This window comes from Macaca nemestrina, chromosome 9, assembly GCF_043159975.1.
Source record: "Macaca nemestrina isolate mMacNem1 chromosome 9, mMacNem.hap1, whole genome shotgun sequence".
Lineage (NCBI taxonomy): Eukaryota > Metazoa > Chordata > Mammalia > Primates > Cercopithecidae > Macaca > Macaca nemestrina.
This window is the reverse complement of record NC_092133.1, coordinates 135,278,652-135,288,808: the sequence shown is the minus strand read 5'-3', so window position 1 is coordinate 135,288,808 and position 10,157 is coordinate 135,278,652. Positions and strand designations below refer to the sequence as shown.

The following is a 10,157-nucleotide window of genomic DNA, read 5'->3' as shown; positions in this document are numbered from 1 at the left end:
TGTCATCACAAATCTCTTGTTCCCCTTTCCCAGAGTTCTAACACGTCTACAGTAATGCCTTTACATTATGAGTTAAGTCATCCTTCCTAAACTAGTCAGGAACTCCACCGTCATTTAAAAGTGGTTTCTGTAGGGATTAAATTCAGATTTTGAAATAAAATATGTGAATATGATCTATTTGTCATTTTGGGAATGCCTATACAGTGACTGGTATGACATACAGTTGAATGTCGGGATTTAGATTCTGACTAACCAGGCTCAAGTTTTGGTTCTACTCATTATTAGTTACTTTACTGAGAGAAAATTATGAAACCAGATTCCTAAGTTATAAAATCTGGTAAAAATACCTATCCCCCATAGATGTCATGGCGTGAAAATGATATAAAATGTCAAATAAATGTGTGAAATCAAGATTTCAAATTCACAACAGCAAAAACAAAATTAGATATAAGAGATGAAGACAGACAAACGAGAATGTCATACGGGACTAAGTCATTGCTGTGGTTAGCTGGCATTCCTCAGAGGGGAAATATTCTGAGCAACTGCCTTATAACCAAATCCCTTTCTGTTATCTTTAAAGGCTCAGAAAACATCCACGGAGTACTTTGTACTTACCTTTTGGCAGCTTTTGTGACTTGATATGTATATTTTCATCTGAACTCTTCCCCTGTAATTTCCACAAAGGCAGAGATAAGTGTCTGGCATTTAGTCAAGAACAAAATGTTTGTTGAATTTGGTTAACTCTACTTGAATCTTTCTATCTACAATCTGAACCGCATCTTGACATGGAATGATCTGTATACACCCTCCCTATCTGCTACCTAAAGTACGTACTTTTATTTGTCCCATAACTATATTGTGCATGAGGCTATATTGTGCATTGTTCTCAAGCATGAGGCAACCTATGATATATCTAATGAATTATTTATATATAGTATTTGTTTTTTTTTAATAAAGAGATGTTAACTAATTATGGACTTTATAGCCTAAGTCTCTACAAACTAATAAAAAAAATCGTGTCAGTTTTCAATTCTATTTGCCCAGATTTATGTGCATTGAGAACCTCCTAGCCATGACTTAGGGGGTATGCTGGATATTGCCAGTCATTCCACGGGAGTCACAGCTGTGGGTCCACATGGCAAACAGTTCCACGATCTTGTCCTCGGTAGCTCCATGCCAGCCCGACCAATTGGTTTTGCCATAAACATAGAAAAGCAGGGGAGGGAGCCACACCGATACCCTATTTGTCACAATAAACATATCCTTTCTAGCAAGCATGGCAATTGCATAACTAGATGTCACAAAATAAAAATGTTTAGCTTTTATATTCTTCCAAAACTTCTATTTCAAAGTTCCCGGTGCAAATAACCTACACCTATTCAACACCGATTCATTGGTCATGGAGATGGCCTAAGTTCCTTTCCTCCTTGCTGCAACCGCGTGGAAGAACTGTAACAGTATTGTAGCTCAGTATCTCTGCAGGACATATAACAGCAGGGATTGAATTAGCTCAGAAGCTATGGGCTGCGGTCTGGTGAACCATTCAGAGAAATCGAGGAATCAACAGGATATTCCAAGTGGCCCATTCTTCTGAGAAATTCGCAGTTGTCTCCCTGGAGCTCTTCCCAGAGAGCCTTCAATATAGCTATTTATTATCTGAAGTTAAATCAGACGTCTACTTAATGCTTGGATCCTGGCTTTGAGTACTAAATTAATCAAAAACAACAAAGAGATGTTACATTATATGTATCTCTTACATTGACAAAGATATATATATATATATATATATATATAGAGTCTTGCTCTGTTGCCCAGGTTGGAGAGCAGTGGCACGATCTCGCTGCAACCTCTGTCTCCTGGGTTCAAGCAATTTCCTGTCTCAGCCTCCTGAGTAGCTGGGATTACAGGCAGGTGTCACCACACCTGGCTAATTTTCGTATTTTTAGTAGAGACAGGGTTTCACCATGTTGGTCAGGCTGGTCTCAAACTTCTGACTTCGTGATCCGCCTGCCTCAGGCTCCCAAAGTGTTGGGATTACAGGCGCGGGCCACTGCGTCTGGTCTATTTTTGTCTTTTCTAGTTTTGGACAAGACGGTGTTTCGTTATATTGCCCAGACTGGTCTCAAACTCCTGGGCTCAAGTGATCCTCCATCTTGGCCTCCCAAAGTGCTGGGATTACAGGGGTGAGCCACTGTAGTGGCATATGTATACCTTTCCTATCATACAAATCTATTTATTACTCTGTCCCCAGTGGATGGCTTACCTTTTAGGTAAGGAATGAGAAGGGAAGAGAGAAGGGTGAAAGACAACTGCTTCTTGGGGGTTATAGTTTTTGAACGTTTCCTGGAGATTTTTATTCTTAGTTTTTGTCCACACTAATGAAATAACCTGGTTGTGTTTCTATTGTTTTGGTCCACAGGGTCAGGGGATCTTGTAGATAGAAGGATGGCTGGTTTCATGGTGACCCAAAATTAGCCCGGACTTCAAAGCACTTCCTCTTTTCTCTGCATGAAGAACTCTTTAAATAAGTCCTTTTTCCTTTTACAAGGTGAATGCTTCAAAGCACGTGGGAGGAGTATTTCCTTCTCAGTGTTTACCTTTCAAAGGTGAGGAGTTCACAGACGTTTCTCTGTTTGTACAGTAGAATCCAATCGTTGGTTTGGAGGCGAGGGCTCTCTGCAGTCCTCTCCTACTGTCAGGAGCTTCCCGTGCTCATTTTTCATTTACTGATACACTAAAGGAGCTGTGCCCGGAACCAAAAAAAAACTGCATTAAATTCCTCTGGAGTATATTTCTGTCAACATTGTATATCCCTAAAAAAAGAACTTGGTCCTGTTTTTCAAAGCTTTTTTACTCTCACAGGTTACAAAATGTTCACGGAGTGGCCAGAAATGACAGGCAAAGTGGATGAGTGGGAAAGTGCGTATATTTTCTCACTCGAGAAGGAGGGAGAATGACTATAAAAAAAAGTAACAGGTTTCTAGCATATCCGCTTGGATTTATACACTCAATTGAGTATGATCCCCTCAGTTAAGATAACTTTGGGATGCTCTACAAGATATTCAATAATGTGCAAAATGGTGCAATAACAGCTTTGGAAACATCTTGAAATTGTGTTCAGGTCCCCTAGGACATCATTTTATACTATTTTAAACCTTATTTGTAACTTTGTTTTATCTTCTGTGGGAAGCTCTGTGAGAGTGAAGGCAGGAACTGTACCTTTTTAGTCTAGAAACTCCCTTTGAGGAATAGAACAGTGACTTGTGCTTTATAGGATTTTTTAAAAATGTGTGGGTTATTTTGCATTCATATGAAAAATCTCTGAGTTAAATTTGATATTTTGTAACAACTAAAACTCATTTGGAATTGAATCTGGTAAAATACATTATCAATCCTTGTAATATTATTTAACAAAACCAATAGATCAATAAAAGTTAATGACAAGAAATAGGTATTGATTTGTACGTATGATACATATGAAATACGTATTGATGAGTATTCATGATTGAAATACTATGATCATGGGTAATAGAACAATGTGTAATACCCACTGAAAAGCAAATGAAAGAAAACATACCAAATGCTAATGTGAGGGTACTTGGATTATGAATGATTTTTTGGTACATTTATAGTAGGAAAAAGTAAATTCACATTTAAAAAAAAAATAACAAATCAGATTTTCTTTTGCAATGAATACATAGTCTCTGCCTGAGGGAAATAATCAATGAGAAGATCAAAAGTGTTTTAAACAATGGAATCAATGTGACAAATGTGTTAATAAAATGAGTGAGAGAGCTGCTGTTTACTGACAAGTTCCTATGTGCCAAGCATAGCGTTATATACTGCCTGCAAATGATCTCTAATCCACAAAATACCCTGCAAGATAAATATTTTGATTTTGATTTCTATTGTATAGAAACTGAAGTGTTGAGACAGTAAGTCATTTACCTGAGGTCACACCTAGAGTATGGGATTGGGTCTATGCCTTTTTCGCTCTGAAACCCTTGCCCATTCAATGACATCAGAAAGCCTTTCTGTGTCCATTTGGCTTTCCCATTGGCTGAAGGCAAATGCCCTGACATGAGAGACCTTCTGCAAACTGACCTGTGTCTATCAATCCTTGCCCTTGTTCCCCAGCCAAACTGGCTGACTCACTCTCTTAATGCTCTTCACAGGCATTCTCACGCCATGCCCTCTTCCTCCCAGGACCTGCAGGATTCTCCATCCTTTTATACCCATGTATAACCAATTCAAAATCTCCAAAGCCGTCAAGATTTTTGGGCTTCTCCAGCTTGTGGAATCGTGCCCACCTTTGAATTTTTATTGACTCTGCTCTATTCACCCGGCAGTGGCTTAGTGGCAGCTCTTATAGTTTCTCATATCACGTATCAGTATTTTATGCATGTATAGTTTTCTCTCTACAATTGGAATTTTCTTTTCTTGAGGTCAGCATATGTATTTCATTTATTTTCGTATTCACTGTGGCAGCACAAAAGGGGTAAGTGAACAGAACACGGAGTCCGTGAATCAGAGGCTCTCCCACGTCTGAGTTTTGTGGCCATGAACAACTCATATTGTTTCTTTACATTGTAGTTTCCTTATCTGTAAACTCTGGCTAATAATACTCAGTACTTCACAGATTTGTTGGGAATATTAACATAATAGATGTAAGGCATTTGTACATTTATAGGACACTGGAAGCACTCAATAAATATTCTCATTAGTAGTAGTACTCATTACTATATAATAATAATAATAATAATAATAATAATAATAATAGAGTGAGCCAAACAAAAGCACATACAGATCTTTTCACATCTCTTTTGGATCTTTTCAACATGCATAGGTATCTTTTTTCATTAAAAATTTTGCATTTATTTGCTGCATTTATAATACTTATCACAGTGCTAAAATATTTTTAAAAACACTTGATACACATTTGCAGAATGCCTCTGAATAAATGTGGTCACTTTTAAATGATAATCAAAGTAAGAAAAAAAAAAGAGAAAAAAGAAACAAAGACCAGAAAATGAGAACTTTCAAAATAATGTCATGATTGGTATTAAGGCATGGGTACATTATAAAAATTAAGCAGACTTGCACAAATAAATCTTATGTCATGGGTGGAAGGATCTCGAGTGTGTTGTGGTTTTTTCACACTAGCAGTTACTTGATTGTGGAGTGATTCACAAGGAAACAGGTAGCATTCATGTTTGACTTTCTTATTTGTGTATCAGAGATGGCCAGTGACTCATCTATGGATCAGAGTACATGTCTCTCTTGGAGAGATTATTGGTAAAATATGATGAATGTTTTCAAGCTAATTGGTGATCAAGATGCTCAGCGCTGTAAACTCATGTCTCATGAACATTAGGAAAAACAAATGACCTTACCACACTTGTCTCTCCTGTACTATAAGCAAAGGTCTGGCAGATGGAATTCAATTTTAATCTTAAAATTTCAAAAAGTGGCAACCAAAAGCAATTCTCTTTTATTAATAGCAAAGCAAAGCTGTGTAGCGTCACCAGGAGACAACAAAAATAACTGTGGCATTTCTAGGCCGTCGGCTTCCACCTGGAGTTGGGTCTGTGTGGGTTTGTTCTGCTTCAGGCCTGTGCCTCAGGTGTTACTCTTGTGACTGGCAGGAGGAAGGTGACAAGTTTAGGTTACCATCATGTGTAATGACGGTGATTAGTCAACTGTCCTCCCTCTTCCTAAAAACAGTCGAATACTTAAAATGCCAATCTGAATTGCAGACAGTCTTCACCACCATAGACTTAGCAAGGAACCAGACTCACAATGCCTTAACCCCAGGTGTGTTTATAGCAACATCAATGGTCATGGGCTGTTTCTCAGATGTTAAATTTTGACATTATTCAGAATTGGATGAGTAGAATGCCAATAACATAATTTACAATGCATTACACAACGTACACACTGCCTCAGGAAGACAAAGCTCACTTGAAAAGTATCTCCTAGGTCGTGGCCTTGCTCCTGCTCTGTGGGAAAATAATCCAGGCCCCTTCATGTGAGTGTGGGCACAGGGGAACTGAAGTGCTCATGGTTCTGCTCTAGGTCTCCGCAGGGGCAGGAACAGGAGCCACGGGTGGGACCTTGAGCACCCATTGGGTCACCTTCGAGGTGGACAAGAATGAGAACATCACCCATCACCGTGGTGAAGGGCATTGGGCTTTCAGAACATGTGATCGATTTCATGAAGGAATCCTCTCCATCTGGTTCAAAGTCTCAGTGGTGTTCTGGTGCTTATAATGCCTTGGTTTCTGATGAAGAATTGAAAAGAAGAGTAGCTGATCAGCTGACATGGGAGCAAGTCAAGGAACAAACTGAAGATCAGAAATGACTAAAGCAAACCACAGAACTGGAGAAAGAGAGGGCTGCTGCCAATGGGCAATTAACTAGACCCATCCTTCGAGAGAGGATATCAAGCCAGGAGGAAGGTGCTAAGGCAATGCACCTGGCTAGGCAGCTGGAAGAGAAAGACCTAGTGCTAATGAAGCGGGTTGCATCCTGCAAAGTGGAGCTGGCTAGACTGGAGGAGAGGAACTCATAGTTCTGCAAATTTACCACTGAACAATATCAGAAAATTGCTGAAGAGGTGGAAGCACAATTCAAGTGTATGAGTCTCATCCAGTCTGTGTTGACTTGCAGGCCAAAATTCTTCAGCGTTACTACAAGAACACCCACCAGACCTTCAAATGCTCCACTCTGGTCAACCAGTATATACACTATGTCAATCATGCCAAACAGAGCATGCTTGAGGAAAAAGTATTAAAAACTTTTAGAACAAGCAAAACACCTTCAACCTTAATTTCAGAGAGGGAATATGTTTTTTCCTAGTAAGAAAATAACCCATTTAAAGAGACGAGCACTAATGAGAAGACCATGCAGGAGAGACAGCGAAGAATGGATTCAACAGAATCATATCACATTTTGATTGGCAGCAATTTGAAGGGTGGCCAAAACCTAGATCAGGATCAGTCATCAACGGATGCAGATGCTCTTCAGTGTTAGTAAACCCTTCTTATGATGATTAAAAGAGAAGGACAGCCCTCTCCACCTTTTGGTACTTTCTATTCAACTTCTACCTACCATAAAATGTTTCTCTTCTAAGCAAGCCCCATCATTTGGTGAACCACCACCCTAACGAAGTGGGATGGGGTGGGTTGGGGGTGTGGGGCTAAAGTAATTGGAGTGTGGAGAGGAGAGAGCCAGAAAACATAGCTCTCGGGCAGCAGTGCTGGGTGGAATAGTCTAGGCTGTGGCATGTTGGTTTTCTTGCTTTTTCTTTTTTCCTTTGATTACATAAAAGTGATTTCATTATAACTTTTGGTGCTCATGCAAGCAAGGAAACAAAAAGGAGAGACAATGTACCTCCTTTACAGAACTAATGTGTATGATCAGAAGTGAAATAAGGTATTTTTGTCAATATAAAGGCAACCTTGGCTTATATAACCTCTATCGTGAATATTGACATCTTTACTTCACTCACTACCAATAAAAAATATATTTTCTGATAAAGAACATTTAAAAAGTACCCCCTAAAGAGAACAAATGTGTTATCCCAATCAACAAGAGGCAACTGATTTAATAAACAGCGCCACTGTCCACCATTGGAACCCACTAAGTGCCAGACGCCGCCTCTGACAGCTCATCTTCACTTTTGTTAGAGTGATCTTCCTAAGCAGAGAATCTGAGGGTGCCATTTTCCTGCTTGATGCCATGCAATGGCTGCCCATGTCTTTGGGACATGAGTCTAGCCCATTCTGGCACAGGAAATGCTCTTCTGGATCTGATGGCTTCCTACCTCTCCACTGTCTGGAGTTGAACTCTTCCTCCCTGCTCCTCACACTCTCACTGCACCTCTCTTCCCTGGTCAGACTGCCTGCTTGCAAATCTTTGGTGGATGGTGTCTGGCTTGCCTCTCAGACTTGCTCTTGATGTCCTCTCTGTGTTGACAAACCACCCTCCCACCCCACCCCCAGTCCCATCCCTCTTTCCAAATACCAGCTTCTTCTTTAGATATCATCACCTTCACAACACCTGCCCCGAACATTTCTTCTCCCCAAGAACAATTCAGGTTTTGTTCTAAGATGTTTCTGTTCTTTAATCACCACCACCTCCACCATCTCCAGGGCACTTACTGCAGGGTAATTGAATTGCTTGCTTTCCTGTGAGTCTTCCCAGACAGACTTCATGTTGCTTAAGGGCATGGTCTATGTGTCACTAGTGCTTGACATATAGAAAAATTCAATTAATATTTGTCAGTTAAATCTTCACAAGAACCCGTTCAAGGTATATATTATCATCCTCGCTTTATGGATATAGAAACATGAACATAGTAAAGGCTGAAAAACATCTTCCAAGTTATGCAGTGAGTGGGTGGCAGAGATTAAATTAAACTAAGATTTATTTGAATGCAAAGCCCATTGGTTTTCAAGAAGCCACTATTGGCCTCTATGTTTGGAGGCAACTGAACACATACAAATTGGTTATGATAAAACAGTGTGATTATTCAGAGAACTGGTCTTAATTTTGTAAAAAAAAATCTAATCGATTAAATGAATAAACAATGGTTATGTTTCAAGTTGGCTAACACAAGATTGTTAAGCTTAGATTGAATGTGACTGTGACATGCTACAAATGAAATTCTAGAATGTCAGTGAAGAGTCTCTAGGAAAAGGTTTAACATTCATCTTGTGACAATAGAGCATTTCTACTTGAAAGAAGGCTTATTCCTTCCTCTAACTTGCTATTCTCTATTGAGCAATGAGTTGGATGGCTCCAAATTCTTCCAAGTCAACTTGCAAACTGAAGCTTGGAGTTGGGTGATGCTGTGATGGGATGAGCAGGAATCGAGGGCTGGGGCTCTGAAGCCAGAAATTGAGGGACGGATGTGGAGGTGAGGGAACTCTTACCAAGAGAAGTCCTGAATGGCTGTTCTTGATCCAGCAAGACTTTTATTCTGAGTGATACAAGAATTTGACCTCTTGTTTTCCCTTGACTTTGTTATGTCCTTTGCTTTCAATCTCTTTCTCACCCTTGGGAATTTGACCATAGTCTTAATAATAAACTAAACAGAATTTTTTTTTTTTAAAAAGGATTCATTTCTACAACCCTGCCCTTTCCCTTCTTATTTTTCCACTTAGATTTAGAAGGTAAAAGATATATGGGGGAAAGATGGGTGGGTCTTTGGAAATAAAAAAGATGAAAATAAAATTCCTTTTACTTCAATGTCATCAGGCCAGCTGTTTTAACAGTGGGGATGAGAGAGAGCTCTGCCATAGGAATCTGGGAGCTGGGATGGAGTGAACCAGAGAGAAATATCTCACCAATTAGAAGCAGGAGTGAACCAGAGAGAAATATCTCACCAATTAGAAGCAGTAAAGAAAAGATAAGAGTGTAGAGGGGATGAAGAGTCCTCCAGAAACCATTCTGGGCTGTCACTAGGGTGAAGAATAAGATAAGGGTGAGACCTACCAAATAATAAAGGAGCTTTTAGTGGTGGGAATGAAGGAGAATGAACAAGTGAGACGAATCCCATTCTATAGCAATGGGGGAAAAGAGGGTGTTCCTGTTTGGAACTACTTACTTTTTTTTTTCTTGACATGAAGTCTTGCTCTGTCACCCAGACTAGAGTGCAGTGATGTGATCTCAGCTCACTGCAACCTCTGCCTCCCAGGTTCAAGCAATTCTCCTGCCTCAGTCTCCTGAGTAGCTGGGATTACAGGTGCTCACTACCAGGCTTGGCTAATTTTTGTATTTTTAATACAGACAGAGTTTTACTGTGTTGGCCAGGCTGGTCTTGAACTCCTGAGCTCAGGTGATCTGCCCGCCTCAGCCTCCCAAAGTGCTAGAATTCCAGGTGTGAGCCACCACATCCAGCCTGGAGAGCTACTTTCTTATGATGGTGTTTCCTGGAGCCTTCCAAATGAGGGTACAAATTAATGGTTCTCATATTTTAGCACATTTCTTACCTGGGAGGTTGTTAAAATGAAGATTCCCAAACTTTACCCATAAAGTTTTTAATTCAGTTTTGGATAGGTCAATGGGGCCCAAGAATCTGAATTTCAAAAAACATACTGCTGATAATTTGAGTATAGGTGGTTCATGTTCCATAATTTGAAGCACATTGACTG

General features: G+C 39.8%; 1 pseudogene; it reads left to right on the top strand.

Annotated features, from left to right (window-relative positions):
* Nucleotides 1–5,681: 5,681 nt before the first annotated feature.
* Nucleotides 5,682–6,858, top strand: LOC105494386 (MICOS complex subunit MIC19 pseudogene; annotated as a pseudogene).
* Nucleotides 6,859–10,157: the final 3,299 nt, after the last annotated feature.